Source organism: Elephantulus edwardii, unplaced genomic scaffold, assembly GCF_000299155.1.
Source record: "Elephantulus edwardii isolate Elephantulus edwardi_28Jun2011 unplaced genomic scaffold, EleEdw1.0 scaffold00091, whole genome shotgun sequence".
NCBI lineage: Eukaryota > Metazoa > Chordata > Mammalia > Macroscelidea > Macroscelididae > Elephantulus > Elephantulus edwardii.
The window spans coordinates 7,980,844-7,999,879 of NW_006399841.1; positions in this window are offsets into that span (position 1 = coordinate 7,980,844).

Here is a 19,036-nt window from a genome sequence, read left to right on the forward strand (position 1 = left end):
TCTATTGTTCACAAGGCTTCTAAGAGTTGTACTTGATGGCACTAGATAATAACATTATTGAAGCATTATATCCTTTTCCAACAGCAAGTGGTTAAGGAGTTGTGCTGTCAAGTCAAAGGTAAGTCTTTAGAATCTACCAGTTTTTCTAAAAAGAAAGATGGGCAACCTCCTCTTTTCTGATTCACAGTTTCTCAAAACTCACTGGATGATCAGCTATGTTGTTGTGTTGAATTGAGCACGACTCATACTCACTCTATGGACAACAGATCTGAACCCTATGAGGTCCCGTGCCATCAGCATCATTTTTTATCAACTCTGAGTCTGCTCCAACTCAAAAGCAATGTCTTTGTTTTGACTGTTGCTCGATGTTATACTCTTGCTTAGAAATGGTCAGTCTTCATTACATAAAAGAGGAAGAACAGTGCAGAATGTATTGGAGTCAATCTCTTTCAGTACATACAAAAGACAAAGTAAGTAAAACCAAGAAGCAAGATTATGAGCAAGTTAGATGTTAAGACACAGAGTTATCTCCAAGGAACCTGGAAGTAGAAGCTGCGTCATCGAGGAACTTCCTCCAAAGCCCACAGAGGATCTTGCCTCAGAGCTAGTACTCAGAGTTCAGACTGTGAACCTCCTAAACTATGAAAAAGAAATGTGTTTGTTAAAGCTGCCCACCTGTGGCATTTCTATTACAGCGATACCTGTTGGTTATTAAAACAGTGTCCATTTGTTGTCCACATGTGGATTTTTACACGTGAACGTTCACATCATCCTGAGTCTGTGGAGACACACACTTTTTTCAGGTTGTTTCACTGAGGATCCCACTGTATAGAGTGTGATGATTCCAGGGTGGCACAGTCACATGGTTCCGGGAATGGGACTTCACACACTCAGTTGAGATTTTAAAAAAAGAAAAATAAAAACACCAGGAATGGCAGTGTAAGAGAATATGTAGCCTTTTATATATGACAGACTGACATTCAGAACCATGATCTAGAAAGCAACAACAACAACAACACCTAACTCTTAATGTGTTGAGCCCAAATGGCTTGTTTTAGGAATAAAAGAAGTAGAAGAACAAGGAAATACTTTTTCTGCCAAAGACCAAAGTTAGCGTATCTACACAAACAGGAGCAAAACTGAAGGACTCCACCAATTAATAAGATACTTCAGCTGTAAATACGATTATTTAAAAAAATAATCTTGGAAAATTCTCCTGTGCTGATCTTTTCAGAATAGGCATTGTCCAGCATGAGGCCTGAGAGATGCCATCAGAGTTAGGGTGCTTGTCAAAAAACCCCTCCACCTCCACTGAGTCAGAGCAGACCCCTAGCTGACCCTCCACTGGGTTTTCAGAGCTGTAAGTCACACAGGAAGGGACCGTACATCTTTCTTCCACACAGCAGCTGGTGGATTTGAACCACACACCTTTGGACTGGTTGGGCAACTCCTTACCACTAGGCCACCAGAGCTCAGAGTATTTGTTTGCAATGCAAATCTTTAGCTCAATGTATCTTATGATAGGGATTGTTTTTACATCCTAATGCATTCGTGAGGATTTGAACTACATGCTGAAGGGTTGGCAGCACAACTTCTTGCCACTAGGCTACCAGAATTCATTGCATATATGTTTTGGCAAAGAACACAATTTGATTCATGACAGATGGGATTCAGGCCTCTCTAGTCTACTCTTACACCTTTCAATGCACAGTCCAGTGCCTGGAAAAATACAAGCTACTCTAGAAATATCTGGGGGATAAGTGATTTATTCCAGTCAATTTTTCCCTTTTAGCAACTGAGGAAATGGAGACATATCAAGGAATGAAGTATTTAATGAAATAAAAACCTTACCTCATTGACATGATTCTGGAACTGAATAAAAACTCCAGTGGGTTTTGGAACCTATAAATTGCATTAATGCTCCCTTTTTTCTCTTCTGAAAATTGCTTCTTGGTTTATATATGGGTTTTACATGAGCACAAGCAAATGTTCTAGGATTCCCCTTCTTCTCTCAATGTTATTCATAATTAACAACATCATGATAGATGAAAAAAGTTTCAAGTTTTCAATGATTCAGTTTTGCTTTGACCCACATTTACAACCATGGTAGCAGAAGTCAAGATATCAAAAGATGTGCTTCATCAGGAAATTTGCTGTTAAAGACCTCTCCAAAATTCTAAAGAGCAAGGATGTTAATTTAAAGACTAAGGTGCACCTGATCCAAGCCATGGTATTTTCAGTTGTTTCCTATGCATTCTTGGTACCAGCAGCTAGGAAATTAAAATATGAATTGCTTTAGGAAAGTTTGCTGTCATAGACCTCTCCAAAGTACCAAAGAATAACAATAACAATATCAGTTCAGAGACCAAGGTGCACCTGATACAGTCCATGGTCTTTGCAATCACTTACTATGCATCAGAGAGCTGAACAATGATTAGAGATGATAGAAGGAGAATTGATGCCTTTGAGCTATGGTGCTGGAGAAGAGTATTGAGTGTACCATGGACTGCTAGGAGAACAAGCAAATTCATCCTTGAGGGAGAAGCTCCATCTGACACACTTTGGACATGTTGCAAGGCCAGATCAGTCCTTGGAGAGGGACGTCATGCTTGGGTGGGTGGAAGGACAGTGCAGGAGAAGAAGATCCTTGATGATATGGATTGAGTCAGTCACTGGAGTAATGGAGAAAGGCATGTCAGAGACAATAAGGTTGGCATAGGATAGAGCAGGGTTTAGGGCTTTGTACATAGGGCCGCTATGAGTCGCAGGCCACTCAAAGGCACATAACAACAACGACGACAACAACCTATGCATGTGAAAGTTGGATAATGAATAAAGAAGACTGAAGAAGGATTGATGCCTATGAATTGTGGTTCTGGAGAAAGGTAGTGAATATCCATCCCATGGACTGCTCTAAGACCAAACAGATCTGTGTTGAAGGAAGTACGACGACAACTCCTTAGAGGCAAGGACAGTGAAGCATTGTGTGCGGTATTTTGGGCATATGTGTTAGAGAGGGGCCAGTCCCTGGAAAGAGATGTCACACTGGGGAGAGTAGAGGGTCATTGAAAAAGAGGAGGGCATTGATAAAAGAGTCCTTCAAGGAGAAGGACTGTCCCGGTGACCACATCCATCAGCGTGATGGGACTGTGAGGGTGACACTGAGAGGAGACTCAGATCGGCTGTTCAGAGGGTTGCTCTGAGTTGTGGTTGACTCAATGGCACCAACAATAAGAACAAATTGCAAGTGAATCTTTCTCTGCTGGAACAATTGGAGGATCCAAACCATCAGAGAGACCACTCCCCTCTTCAGGTTCTCGATTCAATCCCCTGTGGACTATGCCTCAAACATTTCCTTATGATCTCTATGGAGATTGTATAATCTTCAAGTACCATTAAAATCAACACAAAACTGGGACTATAGATTTTTTATTAAAAACGTAAACTTAAATCAACTGTCACCTAGATGTGTTATGAACTATTTAGAATTCTTCGGTGTCAGATAGAAATAGTCCCCTTGCTCTGGGACCTCCCACTGTCTCTTTCTCCTCTTGCTTGCTCAATGACCCCTGTTCTAGGGAACAGAGGAGAGAGTCCTGAAAGTGGCTGGGATCTGTAGGGCCAGGCATTCCTCAGCTGGAATAGAGACGGAGAGACTTTCCACGGCTCCATAGTCCGTATTCCATGTCCCAGAGCTTCCTAAGTTCTGGGAAGACACCTCTAGCAACAGACCCTTCTCCCTGTCAGTTGCATAAAGCTATATTTAATCTCCAGATTTTAGGCAGGCGACTCTGAAATATTTGTTTAAATATAACTACACTAACTTCTAAAAATAACGTTCTTCTAACACTGGCCAGTACTGCAAGGAGTGAGGAACCTAAGAATCAAAAGCAAACAAAGGCTTGGGAGGCTCAACTCACAGAACTAATGAGCTGAGCCTGGTTCTCCCGTTCAGCGGTATGAGGTGATTAAGGTAAGGACATTTTCCATTCTCGGTCAGCTGTCTTCAGAGGAAGGTATGCTGTGTTTCCAGACACCTTGAGCCCATTTAAAAATGCCTTGACATAATACCATGACAGTGCTTTTTCTTTTTGTGCTTTCTCTCTCTGAAAACTATTCATTTTAAAAGAATTTGGTTTTAAATTTGAAAAATAGTAAAGTAATGCATATCTGACCTCTTTTCTTGAAGTTAGTCAACCGGCTCTGTCAGATTTCACTTTTATCCCACGAAGAATTAGAATCACTGTTCCTTCCCCTTATGACAAGTTCATGATATCTCAACTAATACAAGTGAACTTCCTAATCTTGACATTACTGATATTTTGGACTGAGTATGGCTTTGTTGTGGAGGGTGCAGCTGAGGATTGTGGGTTATTTAACATATCCCTGACCTCTACACCCCATCACCCCATTGCCACCACCATCATCAATTTAAAAAATCATATTGCCATTGAGTTCCTATTAACTCATCACTGAATGTCCACTGGGTTTTCCATCATCTAAATCATGTAAGAGGAGATTATCCGTCTTCCTCCTGTGGGACGGCTGGAGGACTCAAATCACCAGAGAGTCAAAGGCCTGTGGAACAGCAGCTCATCTCTCTACAGGCCACGCTACTAGACAGCCGAAAGTGTACACAAATCCTGGCAGGTGTTCCCCGAGGATGGGAATGGGGTGGGTAAGTGGATCATAATTGGTTGAGAAGCACTGCAATGGAGTATGGCACATACGGCTCTGTATAACTGCTACATCTCACCACGGAAAGTCACCTTCTCTTGGGACACTCCCTCCAGGACAAACGAATCACCGTGGAAGTCCAGCAACCCTCAGTGAGTCAAGCTAGAGAGGCCATGTGTAGACCACATGGTGACAATCCCAGAGGACTGAGGTAGGAGCGGCAGCAGAGTCCCATCTTCCTGGGGCCCTGTCAGGGCATAGGGCTTGTGAGGAATATGGTGCTGGCGTCTCCAGACTGGACAACCCAACAGGCTAGCCTCGCTGGCCATTCTCACCCTCGGGGCACAGCTGGCAAAGCCTGTGTACACTTTCTGTTGTCCAGTGGCACAGCCTCTAGGGAACTCTGCTCGTGTCCCAAAGGCATTGCCTCTGGGGATTTGAGTCCAGTTACTGCGCAGAGAAGGATGGACAATCTTCTTCCATTTGATTTACAGCTTTGAAAACTCAGCTGACTAGCACTGTGTGCTCTCAAACCAAAACCCAATCTACTGGCCATCACGTGGGTCCTGGTGCAAGGAAATCCCCGAGGGGGGTTTTGAGGCTGTAAATCCTCATGTGGGAGAAAAAAAGCCCTTCTCATCTTTCTCCCTTAGGGTGCCTGGTGGACTTGAACCATTGACCTCATGGTTAGCTGCCAACAAGTGGCACCACTACGCCCTCAAGGGGAGTAAGATGGTTCCCCAGCTAAGAGCATTCTTTTTTTTCTTCTTTTATGTTCATTTGCTAACAAAGATCACATACCTTGTATTTTACACTAGTCTTCATTCACATTGTGTTTCATACATTCTTATGTTTTATAAAATAACTTCCACTGGACCTTGTCCATTATTACTCTGTCTTTTCAAGTCTTTGCCAGACCCTTCCCATTTTCTTCACCCCCAACCCCCAACCAACAAAATGGGCAAACCCGGGGGTTCCCCCCTAACCAACCCCAACCCCTCTGCTCCCACCCCTTCTCTTCTTGGGTCCCCATACATATTTTACTAGTTATCCTTCTATTTTTACAATAATGGTCTTATGCAAGATTTGTCTTTCTGAGCCTGAGTTAGTTCACTCAGCATAATGTTCTCCAGTCCCTCCCAAGTATATGAATTCTTGACTGATAAAATTCATGAGAAAACTTACTGCTGTTGTTGTTATGTATCCCCTAGTCAGAACCAACTCATAGCCGACCCTCCAGAGGGTTTCAGAAACAGTGTATTGCAAGGAAGGAGATTGCCCATCCTTCCTTCACAGAGCAGTTTGTGGATTCAAAACCTGTGCCCTTGGGATTGCAGGGCAGCTTCTTACGAATAGGTCACCAGAGATCTCATGAGACAATAACATTGTTTTATGCCACAAAGTCTGAAATGGTAAATCGATGGAGAAATAGGAATGTAAACAAAATTACTAGAAGATGGGAAGAAGAATACTTAGTTATAAGAAGAAGGTTTTTTAGCCTTCTGTTTGAAGCTTATCAAATGAATTGCATATACAAAAGTGTCCAGAAACGTGATTTCTCCACGCTCTGCGATTTGGGTGTGGAACCATGGTATGCTGAGAAAATAGGAACTGGCATCCTGAACTTGTCCTAATCCTCCTTTTCCCCCCACCCCCCGCCTCCCTCCAGAGGAAACATTTCAAAGATGTAAGAGTTAAAGAAAACATCTGGTTTATGGGAAATTCATAGCAGAGTTGCCCCTCCCTAACTTCCCACCACTCCCGTAGCAAGTGTTAGCAGAGTCTCAAATCTTAGCAACAAAATCAATAACAACAGGCCAACGTAATCACTCTTGAGAGTGGGAGACTTGAATGAGAACGGACAGCATGTGAAAGGACAGCCTCCCACAAGGTCCGAGGAACCAGAAGATTGGAAGAAGAGCACATCGGTTCACGAAGAAGCTGAATTAAGGCATTAGCATCACACCACGGGAAGGGAGCACGAATGTTGGCTGTTCTGGGCCATTATTTGCTTAGTTACGCCTCCGACTGCCTCGAAAATAAAGGCCTTGACAGTGAACCTGTCAGTCTCTCTGCTTGATTTGATTCGACAAAGACGAATGCTCACGTTACAATAATTTTTCCATGCTATTCTTGGGTTTTTTGCTATTGAGATTTTAATGAAAGTTTATAGAAATGTTACAGTATTTGTACTCTTTTCATTTACCTATGTAGTTCATTTCCACCCAAATTGGAATGATCCTCAAAAGTAAGGTCTGAAGCACTAATGCTTCTCAGTGCTCATCTGGCTTTAGTTCCAGAGTAGGTTCTTGGTGTGTTTTCGTTTGACAAAACACCCCTGCAAGGTGTTTTAAAAGGAGGGGATTCAGTCACATTTGTCTTAGATGAGAAAGTGACATTAAAAGGGGGAAGCTCTGGGAAGGTCAGCCCTTCTCTGCTGCCCCGTTTGTCCTGCAGCCATCCCTAGCTAAAGGGAATAAATAGCACTTCTGGGGATGGCAGACCATTGGCTTTCTGCCCTCAGGGCCACTCCTTGGCCTCACCACCGTTTACTAGTAACACAGTGGGCACCGCCAAACTGCAGTTCCCAGGGGGCTCTGCCATCTGCCTCCAGCTCTGTTCAGTTAATGAGGGCACTGGCAAGAGAGTGCTTTCTGTGCCATGCAAAACTTTGCCCACAGAATCGCTTACTGTTACAATTTGAGAAAGGGTAACGTTGTAAAAAAACATGATTGTAACACATAAAGTCATCCGAGGTATAGTGAACTGCAACGGCTGGGCTTGGCCATTCTGAATCAGAGAGTGATACGGTGCACTGTAATGAAATCGATAAACTGAACTGAAGAGGAATGACGTCACACTCATTGTTTAAAAGAACATTTCAAGATTTGTCTTGAAATACAATGCTGTTGGTGATAGAATAATGTCCCTATGCATACACCAAAAAAGACCTGTTACGATGCCTGCTATTCAAATATGTGCTGTTGTTGGTCTTGTTGTTGTTAGATGCCACTGAGTTCAGTAGGACTCACAGTGACCCCATGAACAAAGACCTGAACTCTGTCCTACAACTGTAACAAGCTTCTTCACTTGGTTCTTCTTCTTCAAAACAGTTTTAATTTTGCCAGGACTTTTGCATGTTTCATACATTTGAAAAGGAACTCGTAAGTTTTAACCAAAAAGCTTACAGGCTTGTCTTGGAGAGGGTGAAACCAAGTCTCTCCTTGGAGGCTACAATTCTGAAGCTCCATCTCCTATACTTTACACACGGGGACAGGAGACACCAGTCCTTGGAGAGGGACATCATGCTTGGGAGGGGGGAGGGACAGCATAGGAGAGGAAGACCCCCCCATATGAGATGGAATGACTCAGTGACTGGGGTAATGGGGATAGATGTGTCAGAGTCAGTGAGATTGACTCAAAATAAAGTAGGCTTCAGAGCTATCGCACATAGGGTCATTATGAGTTTCAGGGGCCTCAGTGGCACATAACAACAACAATTTCGTATAAAATACACACTACTTTTTTTTTTAAAGACATACACTGAGGAGTAATGATGTCAGTTTGAGGATTAAGGTGTGTCTGATTCAGGCCATGGTCTTTCTGATCACTTGCTATTGGACAATGAAATAGGGGTGAAAGAAGACGAATTGATGGCTTTGAGCCATGGCATTGGAGAAGAGCACTGAACATCTCATGGACAGTCAAAAGAACAAACAAATATGTCTTGGAGAGTGCAGCTGGTGTACTCTTTGGAAGCAAGGATGATGAGGCTTCATCTCACATACTCCAGGCATGTTGGACATGCACTTGTATAACTTTCATCGTTTCTCCAAGTTCATAGTTTCTGGAGGCAAGCTATTTCGAAAGTGGATGCCACTTCTGCTTCCAAGCTTGTTTTAATCGGGGAGCTCCACCAAACACTGTCCACCATGGGCAACGATTATCGCATTTGACACAACAGTGTCACAGTGTTCAGCTTCACAGTAACCACGAGTTACCTCTGTAACAGTGAATAGACCAGTACTATACCACTTAGAAGAATGTTTGACCAAATATAATTAAAACCAGGCCCGAGGGGCACAGATTAAAATCACCCACCTTTGGCTTGGTAGCATAACTTTCTCGTCACTAGGCCAACAGAGTAAGATATCAATTAGTTTTATTCTATCTCTTTCTTTCTTACATAAAAGGGAACATGCCAGACAGAATTTTGGAAGTTGTGTCATTTCTTATTTTCCCTGGAAATCAATTAATATTAGCCAAGAGAGAGCTTTCACTTATTTTTTTCTAAGTTCATTAATACTCTATTAAGTCTTGCTTGATAATTCTTTATCAGCTTTTAGATATTACGAAATCTCTCCTTTGGACTGGATAGATTTTTTAAAAATTTTTTATTTCTGTAAGTATTTCTGTGTTCTTCAGCTACTCACCAAAAAAGGTCAGTGCATTTAGTCTACCCCGGGGCGCCCTGAGAAAGATCATTTTACTTTGGAAAAACGGAAAACCCTGTGAAGGCCAGGTCTAGACTGACCCAGGCAGGGTTACCACTGTGGCCTGTGGAGTATTCTCTGGGAAGTTGACAGAAAGGTGTAAAGCTTCCTGACAGTGCCCAAGGCTGTGCCCTCAGTGAGACAGACAGCTGCACAGCTCTCCTTGGGGAATCAGTGGGTTTGGCAGCCCAACACTTAACCCGCTGCACCACCGGGATTCTTAAATTTCCTACCCATCTTTCCTTTTTTTTTTGCAAACATTTTTAGATTTCTCACCCAGATTATATGAATACATTCAGATTTGCTTCTTCCTTGTATTCCTTTGACTGGCCTTATCTGGGACTTTAGATGTCACAATGAGAGTACATATCTTGCTTTGTTCTGATTTTAGAATGAACGTTCTTTCACATCCAAGTTGATTTTATCTGTAGTTTCTTTTCTTAGACTTTATCTGGTTGCTTCCCTTCAAATTCTAGTTATCTCAGAGTTCCTGTCTTGAACTAGAGATAAGCTTTGTTAGACTCTGTATTTCATCTTCTGAGAGAATGGGTAGGTTTTCCTCAGGTGTGACCGGATATTGACGGGGACTGTGGCCCTTTCCAGGCTTGACCAGGGCTGAGGATCCACTTCCTGTCATGCTCAGGCATGAGGTTGGCAGGCTGGTGTTGGTGGGAGGTTTCAAGTCTCTGGTCAGCCCCTCCACAGGGCTGCTTAAATGTCTCCACAGCACACTTCAGATGGCTTCTAATGATGACTAAAATGAGATGCTCGAGGGAAGTAAGGGGAAGCTCCACATCATTTTATGACCCAGCTTAAAAGGCCGATTGCTGTCACTTCCACAGGCTGCTCTTTGTCACATAACTTAGCGCTGATTTCATGTGAGAGGTGTTGATGTTGATTGCCATTGAGTCGAACACAACTCGTAGTGACCCTATGAACAAAAGACCTAAAGCCTTTCTATAAACATCTCTTTTCTCCAAGTTTATAGTTTCCAAAAGCATGTGATTCAGGGATTGGGGGCCACTCCTGTTTCCACACCTTTCTTAAACTGGGAGCTCTTCCAAACATGGTCCACCATGAGCTACCACTATGGCATTTGAGACCCAATTGGCACAAGGTTCAGCATCACAGCAAACCCAGATTACCTCAGCACAGCAAATTGACAGAAAAGTGCTGTACGATTTAGAAGAATGCTCCTCCAAAATAAAACAACAAGGTATTAAAATATCATCCCTCGGGCCAAACTTTTGAATACAAGGGTCCTCCAAGAGGTCTTGTTGACTCTAAATAAGAGGCTTAAATAAAAACAAAACAAAACAACCAAACAACCACAGTGACCCTCAGTCAAAACAAGAGCACTCATCTTACAGAGTCCAGCTGCTTCCCCCAGTCTCCAAAGCAGGGACAAGGGCCTGGCCTTTTTTGTTGTTGTTAAGAGCCGTTGTGAGAGTAGACATCTTTTGAAAAAGAGCCTTAGATTTTATTTTTACAGGCAGCTAAATTACTTCGGGATCTGCTCAATGACTTAATGGTAAGGAGTTGTGCTGCCAACCTAAAGGTTTGTAGTTCTACTCCACCAGCTGCTCTGTAAGAGAAAGATGCACTTTAGAGAAAGATGCACTTTACTAACAGTAACCTCTGAAAATGTCCTGGAGGGTCAGCTCCAAGTTGCTTCCAGCCCAACCAACCATAACAATAACAATAATCTTTTTGAAGCTTGTTTTTAAACTTTCTACGTTGTCATGATGGGTCTAGTGTGATGACTAAATATACAAGCTTGTTACTATTAACTAAAACGAAATCTCTCAGTCACATTAGCCATTTTTCAAGTATTCAATAATGATACCTGGCTAGTGATTAAAGTATTGCATAACTTAACTATAAAATATTTTCATACTTTTAGAAACTTCTATGGGTAGAGCTAGTCCGTAGTACTTGGAAGCAGAAGCGGCATCCAATTCCTAAACAACGTGCTTCCGGAAACTCTATGAACTTTGATAAATGTTGATAGTTGTAGAGGGGCTTCAGGCCTTTTGTTCATAGGGTCTCTATGAGTTGTGCTTGACTTGAAGGCAATCAACAACAACAACAACAGTTCATAGTACAGGAGTCGTGTTGTCCTGCAAAGACAGGAGATTCAAATCTACCAGCTTCCCTGGGAAAGAGAGATGGGCCATCTCCCCTCTTGAGATTTAGGGCCTCCCAAAAACCTGCTGGAGGGTCATTTCATGAGAAGGAATGAGGTGTTTTTGAGTCTAAAGTAAGTTTGTTCTAGGACTGATATTTCCCTGTTGTTTTTCTAGAACCCTTCTTACATGTCTACTGAAGAGCCTGGTGGTCACCAAGAACTAATCTATTCCGGCTCAGCTGTGCTCCAATCTTTGAGGACTGTTTAGCTGATAGCTTTTCTGTTTACAGACTCCCAGTGCTTTTTTGCCCAGTCTCGTGAATTTTCACCCTAAGCATGTACATCTTCCTATTTGGTTACAAATGCCAGACCCTGCTGGAGTTCTCTCTCTGCACAGCTGCCTTCATTCCAGAATTTTGTTCTACAAATTCCATTAACTCAGCCTTCCTGATTACCAATTTCTAGTCCCTTAATGCCACTTAAATAGCATGATATACTTGGTTTCTCTCCCCTGCGGTTTGGAATGTGCTTCTTGGCAGAAAACAGGTAATACTAAAGTTTCTCTCTTTGTTTCCGTATTTCAAAGGCGATGGTCCTGTGGACCACGTTGCCCGATGACTGTTTCATATATTTGTCCAGTTTTCTTATTTGTGGTGGACCGTTTAACTGAATTCAGTACAGCTTAGAATCAAACAGTTCATCTGTCTGATGAAAGTAATTAAGTAACTGGAATGGAAGCAACATAATAACTGACCTTTGATGTAGATATTTGTTCAAGGGAGGAATTCTATATGATCATTGTTACAACAAATGGGAAACTTTCATTTAACAGGAGAATAAGCAGGTTGCTTTTTTTTGGGGGGGGGCAACTACATAATTAACACCTAGCAAGTACTTGCTTTAGGCTTTAAAAAATTTTTTTTAAATTTTATTTTTGTTTGCTTACAAAGTTCATATAGATTGTGTCTCACACTATTCTTCATTCACATTGTGTTTCGTACAATCATTACCATGCATTACGTTTTACAATACTAATCACCACTGGACCTTACCCATCATTACCCCATCTTTTCAGTTGCCCACTGGATCCTTTGCATTTCTTTCACACACACACCCTCCACCCACCAAGCTGTGCAACCTGGTGGTTTTTCCCCTACCCACCCTCGTCCCTTCCTCCCTTGGGTATGCACACATGTTTTACTAGTTATCCTTCGAATTTTACAATCATGGTCTTATGCATTATTTGTCCTTATGAGACTGAGTTACTTCACTCAGCATAATGCTCTCCAGTCTCTCCCAAGTTACGTACAATTTTCAAAACCATTGCTCTTGAGTGCTATATAGTATTTTTTTTAAAGTCCATTTCAAGTTACAGTGGCCCTGCAGGAAGGACAGTGCAGAACTGCCCCGTAGAGTTTCTGAGCTGTAATCTTTATAGAAACTGACTGCAAATTCTTCCCCCTTTGGTATAGCAGACGGATTTGAACTGACAACCTTTTGGTTAGAAATCGAGCACAATTACCACTGTAACCAGGGCTACTTTCTCCCCCACCCAGGGCTTCTTTTAATAGTAGGCTGACTCTTTCTCTCTCTCTGTCTCTCTCTGTCTCTCTCTCTCTTTCTCTCACTTTCTCTCTCGTTCTCTATCGTACTGTCAAGTCAGAACTGACTCTGAGCTGACGCATCCACAAGGCCTCCCTTAAAAACATTTTAACTAGAATATCTTTAATAAAGGCATAAATGAGTAATATGTTATTCATTTCTAATTGAGTAACTATAAATGAGTAATTTTATGCTAATTGCATGATTTTATTTATTTTATATGTAATAATAGGAAACCAGACACATTTTGCAGAATAGAACAGTTAAAGAGTATTTAATAAAGAGACAAGTTTTATTTTTCATTCCTACATCCTCAGAGGGAGCTCTGGTAGCCCAGTGGGCAGGGCATTGTCCAGTAAATGCAACGGTGAGTTATTTGAACCCATCAGCTGCCCTGTGGGAGAAAGACTGCAACCGCCTAGAAGGTGTTTAGCCCAGAACAGGAGCTGCGTAAATACGACAGATGGAGACAAAGAGTGAGAGCATTAATCAAGAGGTGCAACGCTCTGACAGGTGACGATGACGACTTCATGGAGGGTGTGGACAACACTTTTACTTCATGTCTATTACATACAGTGTTGCAATTAGAAATAATACCCATTGGGTACTTTTTGTGATTCTAGTCACCTTAGGAGCTGCAAAGAGGCATAAAGAAGAGCATGGGCAAAGTCCTGGGTGTAGGGCATCCTGGCAAGGAAGGAGGAGGGAGCGAATGGTTCTCCTTGCCACAAGGTGGTGGAGGAAACAGAGTAGGTAATGCCAGAAATCATACTAGATTTTGCTGCTGTGCTGAGTCTGCCATCAGTGAGTTAAACAACTTTGTAGGTTTCCTGGGCACAGACGGACAGGACTTTTTTCTTACAGAACTTCTGGTGGGACTGCATCACTAATCTTTTTGTCAACGGCCAATCTCTTATCTATTTTCCCACCAGGATCAAGATGATGCGATTATCTGCAGCTTTGTGCTATGGGTTTTCTTTTTTTTTTTTTTAAATTGAGATTTTAATGAACATTTATAAAGAACTTGGATTTCCGTTCATTTATTGTTGCACATTTTCCTCCCTGCCCTTCTCCCCCCTAGTTTGCTTTTTTCTTTGGGAAAAAAGTTCTCTCATTGTTATACAGCTCTCCTTCCCTGGCCACTTTACTATACAGCTCTTACTCTGGACTCCTGTTATGCCAATAATACCTAATCATATATTCCTTTTATACAGTTCTCTCCCTTACCTGTGTCAAGGTAAGTATACGATAGTATATAGTTATTTATCCCCTCTTTTCATAGTTTTCCCCAACCCCCATGTCAATCCTGTTTTATAACAATGGCACTACGCAGTATTTGTCCTTTTGTAACTGAGATATTTCAGTCAGCATAACGTCCTCCATGGTCACCCATTTTGCATAATATTTCATGAGTTGTTTTCCAGTGCTGCATAATATTCACAGTTTATCTATACGTTTGTTGATGGGCACTTGGGTTGTTTCAAATTCTTTACTATTGTGAACAAAGCAGCAATAAATATGGGTGTACATATATCTGGTTGGGTGGCAGTTACGATTTTTTTAGGGTATATTCCCAGTAGTGGTATTGCTGGGTCAAATAGTATTTCTATTTCCAACTTTTTGAGAAAGCACCGTACTGCCTTTCTTCTTGAGTGACTGCACCATTTTAAACTCCCACCAAGAGTGAATAAGAGTTCCAGTTTCTCCACAACCTCGCCAGCATCTGTTATTTGCGTCTCTGTAGAATTTTGCTGTTCTTACTGGAGATGAGATCTCATAGTTGTTTTGATTTGCATTTCTCTTAGAACTAAGGATTTTGAATATTTCATCATGTGTTTGTTCACCATCTGAATGTCTTCTTTGCTGAAGTGTCTCGTCATATTCTGTGCCCATTTTGCAGTTTGGTTTTTTACTTTTATCTTATTTTGGCGAGTCCAGAGATTTCATTTGAGCACCTCAGCATTTCCTAGTTCTACTGCCCAGAGGTACAGCACTCCTCTGTCAATATGCTGTACTGAAGTACCTGAGATTGCTGTGATGCTGAACCTTGTGCCACTAAGGTGTCAAATACGCTAATGGTTACCCATGGTGGACAGTGTTTGGTGGAGCTCCCACTTTGACACTTTTGGAAGCAGTAGCAGCATCCACTTCCTAAACAACATGCCTCTGGAAACTTACTAACTTTGAGAAATGACAATAGTTACAGAAAGACTTCAAGTCTTTGGTTCATAGGGTTGCTATGAGTCATGCTCGACTAGACAATCAACAACAACAATAACAACTGCGCAGTGTCACGAGGAAAGCCAAAAACGTGAACCGCCCTATAGAAGCATCAGCACAATCTAACCAAACCCAGCGAACAGCGTGTCCCAGTCCCTAGAGAACACTGTGAAGCTCTGATGCCTTCTGTAGGAAGCTACCCTGTTAATCCAAAGGCAACACTTCTCTGGTGGTTCAAATCTACCAGCTGCTCCACTGAAGAAGAACAATCTCCTCCTCTTTGATTTACACACTCGTGGAAAACTCACTGGAGGATCAGCTCTGAGTCTGCTCTGAATCGAAGGCAATGATGGGTGTGAGTGAGTGAGGTGAGAGAGAACATCCACATAGCTGAAGAGACATCGCTGTGCAGTAATAAATGCTGGAACGTGAGCTTCAATGGTTCACTTATTTATAATGCATCTGCTTCACTCTTGGCACCAACACCCAGGAAATTAAAAGACATATTGTGATGGAATAGTCTGCTGTTAGGGACCTCTCCAAAGTACTGAAGAGCAATGGTATCACTCTGGAGACTAAGGTGTGTCCAATACAGGGCATGGTCTATGCAATCACTTGTTATGCATCAGAGAATTGGGCAATGGCCAAGGAGGATAGAAGAATTGATGCCTTTGAGCTGTGGTGCTGGAGAAGAGTACTGAGTGTACCATGGACTGCTAAGAAAACAAACAGATTTATCCTGGAGAGGGTTAAACCAGGCTGCTCCTTGGAGGCAAGGATTCTGAGACTTCATCTGACATGCTTTGGAAATGTTGCAAGGAAAGACCGGTCCTTGGAGAGTGAAATCATGCTTGGGAGGGTGGAAGGACAGTGCAGGAAAGGAAGATCCTCTATGAAGTGGGTTGATTCAGTGACTGGGGTAATCGGGATGGGTGTGTTGGAGACAGTGCAATTGGAACAAGATAGAGCAGGATTTAGGACTCTTGTACATAGGGTTGCTATGAGTCGCAACCGACTCGACAGCACATAACAACAACAACAACAAATTTCACTTTGGTCAACCTGCTGAAGGTTGTGGATACCTTGAAGGCCTCACACCTCAGCCTGGGCATCAGGCACTGGCTCTGGACCCTTCAGACCCCACAGTTTCTGAGGGAGCCTGCCTTTGCTCTGGCCAGCCTGGCACAGTCTGCTTCACGAGTTTTAGCAATAATGTACAGCCACACATACCCACAGAAGGCCTCTGGAATGCCTTGATATAATGCGCCATAATGAAATGAATCATATACACTTAAGCAAAGGATTTTAAAATGTAAAGCAAGCAGTACAAGCGCAAAGGCTTTCTCTCCCATTGAGCAGTGCTGAATATGCAATTACATTTTGAACAATGGGTATTCATAAATCAGGCAGAAGGCTCGTGAGAAAACAGTCCTCTAATTAAATAAAAGGAGAATCAGTGTGTCTTGTTGCAGGGATTGTTGGTGGGATTAAGGGATTGTCCCTGAGCCCAGCATACATAATGAGAGGCCTGGCGGTCTGCCTCCTTGTCCTGCAGCCCCATCCGCCACCCCACCGAGGAACCCGAGGCTCTGAGACCAGCTCAACTTCGCAGATAGGGAGGGCGTAGACAGAGCAGTGACCATCGCTGCCCCTTCTGTGCTCGTCCTGTCGGGGCCACTCCAAAGCTGTGCAGTTTGCAGCCTGAGCAGTGGGGCTGAAGGTGGCAGAAATCCAGCCCTTCCCACCAGGCCACCGGAGCTCCCTACAACCTGGTGTCCAGCCAGGACTTCACTGTAGGGCTGCTTCTGCAGAGGAGTGTTTTCAAGCTCACTAAAGATGCTCTATGGACCCATGGGCCTGCCGACCTGTTCTCCGTAATGTTCTCTGAGGCTACAAGACTTGTTTCTTCTCAACCCCAGGTGGGAAGCCATGGCTTCTAAAACCCAGTGTCAGGAGCCCCTGAAATAGCAGTCTGCACTTGCTTCTTCCCTCCCTCTCTGAGCGAAGAGCCCAGCACCTATCAAGGAGCAAACCTCTTTGTGCAGTTGTGGGAATCAAATGCACTGGGAAAGTGCTGTGTGGCTTCTGGGTCCTGCAGCCTCCCCTGGGCAAGCTCCTTCTAGCTGATTCCTTGTTGTGAGTGAGCCAGGCTGGATGTCGGGTTTACTACAGGTACAGTGGAGTTCCAAAATGTGATCATTTGACACAAGTCCAACGCCATCTCGCAGCCATTAAGTCAGACCCAACTCGTAGCTGACCGACCGTGCGGTGAATTTTCAGGAAGCTTCAGCTGCACAAGAGGACACGGCTCGCCTTTATCCTGCTGAGCTGTCAGTGGGTCTGAACCGCCAGAGGCACCGTCTTTGAGTTAACAGCACAGCTCCCTACGGACCACACCACCAGGGCTCACTTAACACAGGAGTTTAGCAAGTAAAGAGAGAAACACAACCTGTATCTCATCTACCAGCCCACTAAGTTTAAGCTACTACGTTTAAGGGGGCATACATCTCACCGTGTAAACATCTGGCTGTATTAGAGATAATTCTGTCTTTCAAAAGACTACCCATATTTATAAGGAGCCCTAGTGGTGTGCTGCAAATTCCATCAGGCTGAAAACCAAAAGGTTGGCAGTTCAACTCTACTAGCTGGTCTCCTCCTGTAAAGGAACTCATTTTCAGAGGGGCTGTGGCTAACGGGTCAGAAGTTTCTCTGTCACAGGGAGTTGGGTTTTGCTTTATACATATTTGCATACAACATGGGTCTGAAATGCACACTGATTATGGTTTCTGAAATTCAACTCAAGAAAGTATCATTGCTTCCTATGCTGAGAAGAAGAGGGAGGAGGAACAGAATAATGAGGCGTAATGAGTAAGTAAAAATGAGGAGTAAAAGGGACAGTCAAACATTCTTCTCAGTGTTTTAGCCCTGGTCTGACCATTTGCTGTACAGAGGTAACTCGTGGTTGATGTGATACTAAACACTGTGACACGGATGTATCAAATGTGATAATGGTCACCCATGGTGGACAGTGTTTGGTGAGGCTCCCCAATCAAAACAAGCTTAGAAGCAGGAGTGGCATCCATTTCCAAAATAACTTGCCTCCAGAAACCCTATGAACCTGGAGAAACAAAGTTATACAAGAGTTCAGGTCTTTCCTTCACAGGGTCGCTATGAGTTGCCTACGACTCGATAACATTTAACAACACAACAACAATGACAGGGACAGCAACAGGAGAAGAAACAGGAGGGACAGGAATGGAGCTGGAAGTGGCCAAAGGGAAGCTCTACGGAACTGGAAGTGGCCAAGGGGAATGGAGCTGGAAGTGGCCAAGGGGAATGGAGCTGGAAGTGGCCAAGGGGAAGCTCTGTGGAACTCCCACAGAACGAATTATGCATTTTATATGTTTTCTAAGGTAATTTTGAATTCTACATTGTTTTCTATCTTGCCATTTGAAGCTAACTGACTCCATTGTAAGTATTATTTTTAGCTTTTGATGCAGAACTCTCCACGCTTCCTGCAGGTGTGCCTGAAGGTCTTGTTACTGCCTCTCCTGACACAGTGTGGAGACACACACCTCCCCGTCCTCCCCGAGGGCAGTCGGTGGGGTGGAGACTCCTCTGAAGCAGCCTGTGTGATTCCTGGGGTCCTTGTAAATGACCAGATATTGTTTGTCTCAATCCATTTTCTCTGGACTCGGGGCTGTGGCCTTGTCTGAAAGTCTGCTTCTGGGATAGGTCAGTAGCCCTAAGCCTGCAGCAGACCAAAACAGCCACAACAGCAAACTAACTCCCTTCCACCCACTGGGTTTTTGAGGCTTTGAATCTTAACAGGAGGAAACCATCCATTTTTTTCTCCTGCAGGGCATCTGATGGAGCCCAGCTGCTGATGTTTGAGTTAGTGGTACCTGTACTATCT